We start from the raw sequence: 13,426 nt of genomic DNA on the forward strand, positions 1-13,426 counted from the left end.
CTTACTGATAAATCATACATTTATTATTTTATTATTTATATTATTAATATTAATTTATATAACTGGTAATAAAAATAAATGTGCTTTATTTTACACCAATTTGCATATTTTGTATTAAAACTCTTTACAAGTATTTTTTTTATAAATATATTACTATGAAATATACTGTTACGGTGAGTGACTCATGTACTGATGTATGGTGGAATTCATAAACTTGTATAAATATATTACTATGAAATATACTGTTACGGTGAGTGACTCATGTACTGATGTATGGTGGAATTCATAAACTTGTATAAATATATTACTATGAAATATAGTTAAGGTGAGTGACTCATGTACTGATGTATGGTGGAATTCATAAACTTGTTGGACAGCAGGATAAAAACAATAACTGGTTCAATGATGTACGATTTTGGCTCAATCCTTTTCCAGCCACACAGCAAGCTTAAAAACATAACAATCTTGTTATTGAAGCAAGAATGAGTGAAATTGTTGTTTGATATGTAACCCATCCCATTTTAATAGTAACATTTTAAATTCATTTTTATAAGAATTATAATTCAGATTTTTAAAAACCTACAAATGTATGTTAGGGACACTTTGACCAAATGGACACGTAGAAATTACTTTTGAACAAACAGATGGACAGACAGAAATATGTACAGAAAAATGTATAAAGGCCAGCACTATATAATTGTACACATACTTTTTTTTAATAATATTTGATAGACAAATAAACAACATTTTACTTATTTATTGAATAAGACAATTCTTTCTCTCTTAAATTAAGGATGGAAAATAAAACACAACAATCTGCTCAAGTTAGAGATATGATTCTGAATTATTTTTTACATTTTGTCCTGAAAAATTTCTGTGAAATGTTGCCAGTATGAACAAATATGCTAAAAGTACCGAAAATTAAAAGCCTAGAAATTATAATTATATTAACTATAGTTTTTCCCAAGCTTCAAAAACACTGCTTTTTTTGTAAATAATTTCAGTTTCATTTGACAGAAAATGTGTTTAGGAAAATAATACAAAACACTTTTTTTTTGGTGTAATTTAAAAAACACTTGGTTCAGAAATAAATAGATTGTAATGCATACCATAGTAACAAAAACACCACAAAAAAACTCAACATTATTGCTGAAAAAAATTACAAGTATATCATATAATGTTAAAATGTGTAAAAATTAGCACTGTTACTGTTCTTTAATACACACTAATTATCAACAACAGCTTGTTTATTTCGAACCAGTGGAACTGTCCTTAAATTAGATCTCAACACAAAGTCTGTATTAAGCTTTTTCTATCCAGTCACTTGGCGCCATCAAGAACGAAAGCATCAACCAGCAAATTAGATGAAGTAGCGCAGTCAAAGTGAGGTGGAATGAATGCGGTATTAATGAAGATTAACTTGGTCATTCCCATGACTACTGATTACCAGGAAGAATTACATAGCATGTGAGAAATAAACACAAGCACCAATGGTAGATAGAGCAGCACAAGAACTAAAACCAGCAGTTCAAATATATATACATGAATAGAGCAAGCAACAATTAAATCATCTATGATCTAACAGTTACGGGCCATAAAAATTTCCCATTTCAATACTAATGGTTAAATAAAGCAATTACTGAGCAGGCAATCACAATAATCAATAAAATACAAACATTAATTATCTTTCATGTTTCATGAATGTTTTATTTTTATTGTTAGCTGATTGTACTCTAAATTTGTTTCACTTTTTTTTAACATTTGTAATGAGTCAAACAGAAAGTTTATTTAATTAGACCGAAAAAGATTTAAAAATCAAAATCACTCATATATTTTGTTACCAATTCAAGAAATAACTTGAGTTTTTACTGTGATACTTGTGTAAAATAAACATCCAAACGAAAAAAAACTTTAAAGGAATATTTGTTTAAAGGTAGGGTCAACTCAAACAAGAGCCTTATGTGTTGGAAAGATGCATACCCGGACCACCAACACATACTGACACTTTAGCAAATGAAAAACGCGTAATTTTAGAGTTAATAAAAAAACATTATTATTCCTGCTAACTGGGGGCAGCCATTTTGTTTTGTTTTTGTGACGTCCGGTGGGATAGCTTGGGGCGAAGTGACGTCAGCTCCTGATCATCTCCTGTATGTACAGTGTAAACAAAAGCAGTAATTTTCGACAAGGCACTTCTCTTTGATCAACCTGACTTGTAAAACAGCATAAATGACTTAATAATATAATAAACTATTTAAGTAAATATATTTCAAGTTGCATTAACAGAACAAAATGGGGTTATAGTATTTTTCTCTGTTTAATAATCCAAAGGAAAAATCTACACTATTAGGCCTATTGATATGCTACGTTGGAGCAAAAACTACAACCCACGATACCCAAGTGATAATTTTCTTTTCTTTGGGACTACGTAATTGGTCAGTTCTGTGGTTTTAGATGGAAAAGTCTACTTAATCAATAGTTTTACAGAACTATTTACAGTAATAAACCATGTCCATTACAATTTTAGGGGTGACAGGTAACATTCCACAATACCGGTATGTATTTTTGTATCTAGACAGCGTCAATTAATTGGCTCGTCTGGTTACCAATCAAATACACACCTACCAAACAGGAATCACAGGTAGAAGCAACTAACAGCATAGACCAATTAACTAAGAAAACACTCCGTGTATCATTTCAGTACATAGGTTAATGTATGGGCAAAACATTGTTAATTGTTTTGACTTGTTGTGTAGCCACTTTGACAATGGTATTTTATTTTGTATTGAAAAATAATATATTTAGTGCTGGATATACTTATTGCTGGCTTACTGGGATGTGTATTATTACAGAACATTGCAATGTATGACTATTTATCATCCCGCAAAAACCAGGTAAATTGTGTTTCTCTAGTTCTAAGGCTCATTCATGACGTTATGCGTTAAGTATTACGTAACCACCAGCTCGCCAGAGGGCCTACACATTGACATGGTACAAAATGGCTGCGTCCATTATATATGATAGCCATCACATTTAACCGTTTTATTAATTAACTATACGATTATACATGTTGATATTAAGCAATAATGTTCATTATATATTGTTGAATATGCATACCAGGCCAAATGCCTTAATTGTCCTCTCCTTTAATGATATTGCATCACTTTTTAAACTACAACTATTTAGTAAGTAACTTAATACAGGTATACGTACTTGGTCTAAAAATAAATAGGAAACAAAAATCATGTCCAACACAATCATAGGCTGCTGCTACCAAAAAGCAGCAAACAAACATTATTTTTCACATAATAATATATGATTATATGCATTTAAAACAAATGTTGAATGCTATTTAACTACTAATCATTACTAGTATATTAATACTAGGTGAAACCTACAGATTAATGAACAAATGCTTTTCATTCCCTAGTCAGACTACATTATTAATGACGTTATTTAGTTTATGACAAAGATAAATGCTCAACAATATCAAACTACAGAAATGTATCTGTGTCGCATATTTGTAAAACATGTTTTGCATGTATGTGCCTGTGGTATATTTGATTGAACACGACAAAGACATATAAATCAATGAAATAAAGTACATTTATCACATCACCAAAATTCAAACCATTATCATATTGATAAAAAAAACAATAACTTGGCCTTTTGAATCTTTTTTAATGATAAATATTTTACTATGTGCTTTTAAACTACTAGCCAGCAAGCTATTTTCTCCTTGGTAGATATATTTGTCAGTTATAAATAAATTAGTCATTTGAAAGTGAGTAGTAAAACTGCAGGTTAAAATGTTCTAGCAGATATATAGGCATGTAGTTTGTACATATATCTTTGTTTTTTGTTTTTAAATACAACCATTAAAAACAGACTGCCTTTCCCAAAACATGTACATGTAATAACATATTAACAACTTGTGTATAAATCTCAAAATATGACAATGTAGTGCTAACAGCGACAAGGTTTTCTGAGACGTAGGTGAAAGTTTACATTACAATACGGTAACTACTCATGCCCATGTTAAATTTTCTGAATACAATTTATATGGTAAAGAAAATAATATATATATATATATATATATATATATATACATTGATAATAACTGTTACACAGTTATCAACACAGATTCAATTCTGCAGGTAACAGATTCTGAGAATAAAACATTTAATCTGAAAGTACTAAAATGATTGAAAATTCAATACATTAACTACTACAAAATTATCGTTTGCTCTCAAAGAAGGAGATAATAACAATACCACTGAGTGCTTCACCCAATAACACTTTGATGAAAGGACATTGCTGGTGAAAAGAATCTCAAGTCTGATCGAATTACAAATCCAAAGGCATCTTGGCCAAATTCAATAAATGACTGGCCCTTGTCACTCACCACTAAAACACAAATACTTTACTCTCTGCCAACAACTGTGTTATTTCTTCAACACAGGTTAATTACAAAGCATTTACAAAGAAAAAACTAAATTAAAAAAAAATCCAGTTTAGGTCAACTACATGTAATACAGAAATATACAGTTTTGAACAGAATGCATAATAAATATTTTTCTTACTTACAGTGGTACAAAACTGGACGTGCAGCGAACAGTTGTCCTGAAACTCCAAGAGTTGCCGACCAATGCCAGTGGTTGAGGAATAATCTTTCTGTCTGTATTGTATTGATTTTCACCGATAGAGATAGGGGGCCGTCTCAGGCACGGTGGAAGCCATTCTGTCTGTAATAGAAAGACGCAGCAGTATGCAAATGGAAATTCAGTGAAACTTTTCTCAAAAGAGAGCAATCTGTCATTATGTCCAGGCCAGCATCCTGTATGGTCTCAACAAGACAATGTGTGTATTTACATCAGGTCAGCACACAAAAGTCCATGGATTGGTTCTTCTTTTTCTTCTTTTTTTCTGCATATGTTTTTAAAATGATTATTGCCATCTCATTTTTGACAGATGTTTTGTTTGTTTCATATCTGATTTTATTTGTATTTAGAAATGCAATGATTAGCATAATATAAATAAAACAAATTCTATTTTCACACACACACACACACGCACACACACACAGACACACACACACAGACACACACACAGACAACACACACAGACACACACACAGACAACACACACAGACACACACACAGACAACACACACAGACAGACATACACACAGAGACACACACACACATACAGACAAACACACACACATACACACACACACAAAGACACACACACACACAACACACACTCACATACAAACACAAAGACAAACACATACACACAACACACATGCACACACACACAAAGACACAGGTAACCAATCCATTCAAATTTCTAATTACATTAAAATAAATCCACAAATGATAAAATTTCAAGTAGTACAAATGTTCCCTTTAAGGATGTCATTAAACATTCCTTCATTCCTTCATTTAACTACCGTACAATCGAGCAAAATATGTAATTCAGTAGATACAAGATGTCACATACATTACTGTGACATATGTTTATAGTCTAAGAAAACCTACTCAATAATAGCAATATGCCATTTTTTATAGCAAGGTTTTATATGCATGCTTCCATAGAGGCATTTCTTTTTAATTAATTCAGCAGCATGTTTAGGTTTTTTTTGCACATCATTGGTTAGAAAGCAAACTAAAACATGCGGGTCTATCAAAGCAGGGGGCCGGATGTACGGTAACCCAGTGGTGAAGCATTTGCTTGATGCACGGTCGGTTTGGGATTGATTCTCATTGATGGGCCCAGTGGGCTATTTCTCGTTCCAGGCAGTGCACTACGACTGGTATATCAAAGGCCATGGTATGAGCTATACTGTTTGTGGGATGGTGCATATAAAAGATTCCTTGTTACTAATGGAAAAAAATGAAGCAGGTTTCCTCTCTAAGACTATATGTCAAAATTACCCAATGTTTGACATTCAATAGCCGATGATTAATAAATCAATGAGCTCTAGTGGTGTTGTTAAACAAAACACTTTCTATCAAAGCAGACTGAATTGCACCTTAGGCAGACACTCTACAACCAAGATGAATTCCACTCCAAGTGGCACTCAAGGTTAGCATTCCTCTTGTTATAGTTAGGAAAAGCATTTCTTATAATCCAAGGACCATCAAACGATATTGGCTCAATAGGCAGCAGTTGATGACAGACTGCATAATCAAGTACAGAAAGAAATCATCGTTAAGAAAAATAATTTTATCGAATAATCTCTGCATCAATCTGATTTTACAAAATTGTTGCAAATAATTATCTTTACTGTAATGCCGAATTAGATTTTGTACTGGTATTCAAAACAATAAAACTTTTAACAGAATACTTAAATTTTGAAATCTTATTTCATCTGACATACTGTTTTAGAAACATCAGTGTGATTGGTGACTAAAAATGTAAAAAAAAAGAAAACAGTTATAGGGTGTATACTACCAAATCAAATCCCATAGACGACAATAGTAACATATGTGGCTAAAACTCCTACCTGCAACGTATCAATCGACATAGACGCCACAGATATAAATACTACCACCCCTCACCCTTAAAGTGAATCACAAAAAAGTGGGTGTCAAGCTGCTCATTTCTGAGATAACGGGTAGCGTCTATGACTACCCTAGTTCCGCACAAAATTTGAGTACTTTTTTTTACAGGTACCCCATGCATGTTCCAAGCACAAGGCTACTTGACACAGTGGTACTAGATGAAATAAAATTGCATACTTTTTTAGCCCAGATGAAACTAATTTTTTTTACAACCAACACACTCACATTTATAACCAATCACAGGACTTGTGGTGTTCACTTCTCTATCAAAAGTTGGGTGCACCTCGAACTTTGACCCAGCCGGAAGTTATTTGGTTTAGTACTACCTTTAAAGGGACACGCCCTAGTTTGACCCCATAAAAATGCACACTAAGTTTAGTTAATCTACAAACCTGTAACACATTTGGATAAAGTTACAATTGAGTGAAACATGAGACTGTGACTTTGAAATGGTGAAATATTATAACCTCTGAAAATAGACTAAAACTCGACTCCATAACTGTTACTTCTCAGACGAACGTGCGTTTTTAATAATATGACAAATGCATTTTGTGATATTAAAAACACCAGGATGACCAAAAACTCTTCGAATGTACGAAAATGGATAATATAAAACACTAAAATATAAAGCATGATTTCAGTTATCAAAAACAGCTCTAATAGTCAAACATATACCTTAGTGTTTAAAAACTAGGGTATGTCCCTGTAAAAACACAGAAGTACCATAAAATCACATACTAAAGAAAGAAAGGAATGTTTTATTTAATGACACACTCAACACATTTTAATGACAGTCATATGTGGGACATATGGTTAAGGACCACACTGATAATTAGAGAGGAAACCCACTGCCACAATATCATTGGCTAATCTTTTTTACCACTGGGCTACGTCCCGCCTTTCACACTATCTAAGTATCTTAATGCACATGGGAGATTGACAGCCATTTAAACTTGATCACTTTTCATGTGTTGTCTTCATCAGGATATTTGGCACATACATGTACATACAGGTATGGTCATCTGTCTTGCTATTATTTGTAACCAGGGCAGTTGCACTAATATCCAGTCAAACCTGTAGTTTAAATATGGGGTGTGTACGAGTGGTGAGGGATCTTTTATATGCACCATCCCACAGACAGGATAGTACATACCACGGTCTTTGTTACACCAGTTGTGAAGCACTGACTGGGATAAGAAATAGCTCAATGGGCCCACTGATGGGGATCAATCTTAGACCAGATGAGCAATATACCAACCATATACTAAAAGGTCCGTGTTCCTCAAGATTATTTCTTGCTGAGAACATTCATATCTGGACATCTTACAGTCGTTGCCAGGAAGGGCGAGCGATCATTTCCACTCCCCTCCACACCCCTTCATTTGAAACTTCATGTGATTGCTCCCCTAGCATCATTTAAGGAGAGTCGTCCTCAGCTCGCCTTGATTTTGCTCATGGGGAAGACTGTCTTAAGTACATTGTCTAGGTTGTCTTAATCTTTACACAAGCTTAAGACATTGTTTTGGTATGACCAAAAAATGGTGTTAGCAAATCCAACTGACCTACATTTACTAAAAAGCTATGGATATAACTTAGTTCTGTGGGATTTGCTAACTCCATTTTGTTTTAGAAATTGTGGCTGAAATGTTAAATTATATATATATTATATATATATATATTTTTTTTTATAATATGCACATGAAATTAACTGTGGAATTATATAAGATGTACTTTTTTTTAGAGAACAAATATGCATGTACCGGTAACTGTATGCATTCAAAATCCAATACAGTGTATAAAATATTCAAAATTAGTTTACTGATCTCCCCCGTCAACCCTGGGCTAGCTCTGGGTGTACAGAACATTTCCCCCAAATTATCTAATGAACTCCAAAAGTTGCAGTAACCTACCATTATTTCCAACAAAATAACAATAAGAACATTAAATTCTTTCGCCAAATTAAAATGAAATTTGCCATTAGTGTTTAAAATTCGCAGTTGGCGAATTTGGCGAGTGGCAGAGCTAGCTAGGCCTGCAATCCCATGGTAATTGTCCATGTTTACCATCTAATTAATTTGACAAAAGACATAAATGTATACAAAGCTAAATATACACAAACTGGCCACTTACCGTACATGTACAAGCAAGATTTCAAGGACAGTGTCGACTATCAAGTAGTACATGCACAGATGCCCATTAGGATTGATTGTAATCACATGTCAGTTACACTATAGAAAGACCACAATGGAATTTCGGCGTACTTATCAACATTCTATATTTTCAGAATGTAAATACATTCAGTACAAAAGACTGGCTTCCCTTGAGGCCTCTCTGATCTACACACACATGTATTTACAAACATTAATATCAGTCAATCCAGAGTGAACAATGTCTGATTTGAGAATCAATGCCATGAGTGGACTTGCAAGCTTCTGTTGCTGTTTGTCCGTTCCAGAAGGAAACCATGAATGACCTATCAAAAGCGATCTTGATGCAGTGTTCTCCATAAATTTTAAAGTAAAAGGTCTGAAATGTAACCAGAGAAAACAAAATTCTGTTCCAAGGTTAGATTAATAATAAAGCAGGCTCTTAATGGTTCTTAACCTGAGAAATTAAAATTCTGTTACAAGACAAGATTAATTACAAAACAAAATTTTCAAAAAAAAAAAAAAAACTTTTTTAACTGCAGGCCTCGAATTTGGCAAATTACAGGGCAAGGCCATTTGCTTTAGACTGATTGGGTTTTAGTATGATAGCCAATTAGTAACATGCAAAATAATTTTAAGGGCATTTGGGTTATATGACTAGAGAACTATGGCAATTTACTGCATGGCCGCTGTTAAATTCGAGCCCTGGAACTATGTGGTCCTCAATTGGCCCAGCAACTGGCTTTTGTGGACAGTGCTATGGTGATGATGTATATATAATGTAAAAATAGATTTTCTATAAAAAAAAAAGTTTGTATCTTTGAATTATCATGAATTCGTTCACCTAATCCAAATCTGCATATAACCTAGCTATGGTCCTCTGATGGAAAGTGCTTATAAATACAACAAATTTAAGTTCAGTTCTAAATGGAAATTTCAGAGTATATTATAAGGGCACGTTTCTTATCTCATACTGCCTTTTCCAACATCAATCTCATGAATTACTGAAAATTATCTTAACAATGAATAACACCTAAATATCACTTAATTATCTAGGCCCATATGTACTAGGCACATGTTTTATACTCATTGTTATTTTAACGAGTACAAACCTTTAAGTGGAAACTTGTTATTTTTTACTTGAATCTTACACACATACAATGACCTCAGTCATATGTGAGTAACAGGCAAACTTTACCTAATAGTGAGTACCCCAACACAAACTACCAATTTCAAAAAAAACATAAACATAATGGTGCAGGGTGTAATCGAAATGCCAGCCAGTGCTCCACAACTGGTGTAACCAGAGCCGGTTTATCCTAGTAGCGTGGGGCGCCACGGTGATGTGTACATTTATTTTCCACAGGTAATTTTTTCCCTCTCCCCTGGGAAGGGGACCCTAATGTTATTTATGCTACAGGGCCCATGGATCCTTAAACCGGCTCTGGGTGTAACAAAGGCCATGTCTCTGGCATGGTGCATATAAAAGATCCTTTGCTGCTTATTAATTGAAAAGAGTTGCCCATGGAGTGGTGGCAGGGGGTTTCTTCTCTAATTATCTCTACTGTCCTTAACCGTATGTTCAATACCAAATAACTGCAAAATGTTATAATGTGTTGAATGCATTGTTTAATAAAACACGTCCTTCTTTCTTTCTTTCTTTCTTTTTTTCTAATCAGAAATGGGATAAATACATGTACATTAGATTTGTCCTTGGTCTCAAATATGAATGAATGATTTAATGACACACCAGCACAAAAATATAATACTGACTCATGGCTATTGGGTGCACCTCTTATGAAATATAACCCAGAAACAAAATATATTATATGCCATTTGTTTACGTTCAAGCACGGTTCAAGAAATGTTCGGACCGACATTATTAATGCGAAACCATACTCTGCAAAGTGGACTAGCCTATGGAGGTATTAAATCAGCTCGGCTGGTAATGAAGTAAAAGGATTGGCTTTTGGCGACAGTGCATGGATATTAAATAAAATAAATCAAATGTATGGCTGCTAACATATCTAGATGAAGCTTGCATTATGGAAATGGCAGGAAGCAGTGTGTTCGCTTGCTTCATATGTAGTACCTAAATGTGTTTCCTGTGGCTAAAATTATTCTTAAGATTCTGTTGGGCAAAGTGCATTATGTAGTTCAGGATTATGTGAAAGAATGTACAGGAATAGGTATTATAGGGTTATTAACTGGACTGTTATGGAAAATTAATAACTCTGCCAACAATGTTAACATGAAAACAAATACGTTATCACTGTTAGATAATGACAACAGACAGACCAAAAGCACATTGATTAATTAATCATCGGCTATTGGATGTCAAACATTTGGTAATTCTGACTCATAGTCATCAGAGGAAACCCACTACATTTTTCCTAACGCAGAAAGAGATCTTTTATATGCACTTTTCCACAGACAAGATAGCACATACAACAGCCTTTGACCAGTTTTGGTGTAATGGTTGGAATGAAAAAAACAGACAGACCAAACCGAATTATACCAAATCAGTCTAATTATAAAAAAATATTTACAGACAGACTAAAGATAACAAAATATAACCCCTCACCCAAGTCTAGGTTCTATTCATAATGGTCAGCACTGGTCAAGCCTGACCATCATTTTAAAGATCTGACCAGCACTACTGTTGTTGACCATATGGCCGACCATCATTTATTTTACTATTTCAGTACACATTGTACTTTTTTTTAAATTGATTCAGAATTACCAACTGATGTACATGCCCTTATACCGTATACCATATGCCATATACCATATACCGTATACCATATGCCATATACCATATGCCATATGATGAATGGAGTAAAGAGATATCAACAGGACCATGCAGATTTCAGGGTTAGTTCTGAGTGAGAAGAAAATTCCATCAATCTATCTTTAAAAATGCAACACCCATACCGGTAGTTATTTTCCTACAATATAATAATAATTTCATAAAATGTTTTCGCCAAATCAAAACAGAACTCAGCAATTGTTCTTAACATTTTCAACCGGCAAATTTGGCAGAGCTGGTCTTAATTGTTAGCCATCGAATATGTAAAACTGAAGATGTAAGACACGTGTGTGTTGCTGGTGTCAGAGAATTGAGGCCAATTGAAAAAAATGGCATCACTTGATCCTAATCTAATCTACCATTGGAGTGACCTCTTGAATATTCTCAACTGAAGCCGAGGAATCAACACATTAATTTACTAGTATTGATCCTAAGACAGATAAAACTCCAGTGATAATGAAGGTTACTTCATTATTCAACATCATATGTATACGCAAGCTGTAATTAAACTGTCTTCTAGCAATCACTCATAAAATCTGGTTCACAAAATTCACCAATTGAGTGTTATATAATATAATATAATATAATATAATATATAGAGGTTATTACCAGAGTGTTTTTCGGTATCATCAATATTAGGAATAAAAATTGTATTATGCGAGCCTCTGGTAATAATCTTTTTATCATATAAGCTCAAGCTTAATACAACATGTTTTTGTAAATTGTACACACAACTTTAATTCCAGTCCGCCATTACTAGATATTCAAATAACGTAAGAACATGTGGCGCGGTGTATTTTTGAATGAAAATGACGTCAAACTTGAATGACGTCATTTTGGATGTCCTTACATCAAAATAAAGTTATGCCTAACGTTTTTTGTTTTCTGAATGTTGGACAGCTTTCGGTGTCAAATTGCCATTGAAATGTTTTTATTTGATGACTATGAATGCATACGTCAATCATGGAGTGTCACCCAAGTATGTTTACTTAAATGTCAATAAACCTAGTGCCGAGACCTCGACTAATTTACATCTAATTTGCAAAGTTATCAAATTCTTAAAGTATGTGATCTGAAAAATATCACATACTTTGATTGCACTGAAAATGTAAGATATTATATGATAAAATATAATATAATATAATATAATATAATATAGGGCAACGACCCCAGTATTCGACCACTTAAGAAAGAAAGGATTATAACATGTTCGTTTTATTGGCATTTGCTAATATTTGTTTTTCTTCGTAAATACTTACTGGCAATGCTATTCAATGCTAATAGCGGTATACGCAGACTAGAGTAGGTTTGAGTGCCACAAGGAACAATACATGTATGCAGTATTCGACCAGCTGACCCAGTATTCGACCACTTTCTAATTAACTAATAAAACTAAACTTTGATGTTTATTTTATACTAAATGCAGCATATATCAAACAACTAAATCCAAAAAGTGTTGATTTTAACAACTGTAACACATATTCATGCATTTACGCACGCACATGCTTATAAACACATTCACACATGCATAATTACATGGTCACTTGATTGAAATTATAATGACTGAGGTCACATTGTATTGCCAGCTCCATTTGATTATAAATAAAATCATTAAACACATTTTCAAAAATTTCAAATGGATTAAAAATATTGCAAATGTTCACAGGATGTTGGATGGTGTAATAGCATGCTACAAAAATGGCCGATGTTCATATTATCACTATAGTCGATGAATATATACTTACGTTCATTCACATGGTTATCATCTGCTATTGCGTTTCCGGAAGAAAGAATGTTCACCCTATCGCGTATGTTCAAACTACATTGGGAAAATCTATATACTATTCAACTTTATACGAGTATGGTAATTAAATAAATACACTGATCAAATACTGGGTATA

General features: G+C 33.4%; 1 protein-coding gene across 3 annotated transcripts in view; it reads right to left on the minus strand.

Annotated features, from left to right (window-relative positions):
- The window catches only part of LOC121383229 (complexin-like), a 158,871-nt gene that overhangs the window by 107,561 nt on the left and 37,884 nt on the right, over positions 1-13,426 (minus strand). For all 3 annotated transcript variants that reach the window (XM_041513120.1, XM_041513121.1, XM_041513119.1), the window contains exon 3: positions 4,588-4,745. The gene's annotated coding sequence lies outside the window, so the exon portion shown is untranslated. The remainder of the gene's footprint in view (positions 1-4,587; positions 4,746-13,426) is intronic.

Source organism: Gigantopelta aegis, chromosome 10 (genome assembly GCF_016097555.1).
Source record: "Gigantopelta aegis isolate Gae_Host chromosome 10, Gae_host_genome, whole genome shotgun sequence".
NCBI classification, from domain to species: Eukaryota; Metazoa; Mollusca; class Gastropoda; order Neomphalida; family Peltospiridae; genus Gigantopelta; species Gigantopelta aegis.